Raw genomic sequence first — 348 nt, 5'->3', positions numbered from 1 at the left:
CACCCTGGACCCACCATAAAGATTTGTCAAAAAAACACAACTTTTTAATCAATTGATTGAAAAAAAAAAAAGGAAATGGAGCTTTACTGGTTGAGTTTAGTAAGACATGGGAGTTGCGAAGCATGACCTGTGACACTGAGTGATGCAGTAATCAGTGCGGCCCAACTTCATGTTAATCTGTTTTCGCATCCCAAATACAATGTACTACGTCACTCAGTGTTTCAAAGTGTGGTGTGTAAAGAGATAAATGGATGAATAAAGAAAGAAGTGGATGAAAACTTTCATGAAATAGGCATGTAAAATTTCCTTTGGGGAATCACACATGGGGAGAAGGAAGAGCATTGAAGA

Source organism: Nannospalax galili, unplaced genomic scaffold (genome assembly GCF_000622305.1).
Source record: "Nannospalax galili isolate Female #2095 unplaced genomic scaffold, S.galili_v1.0 scaffold1064, whole genome shotgun sequence".
Lineage (NCBI taxonomy): Eukaryota > Metazoa > Chordata > Mammalia > Rodentia > Spalacidae > Nannospalax > Nannospalax galili.
This window is presented reverse-complemented; position numbering follows the sequence as displayed.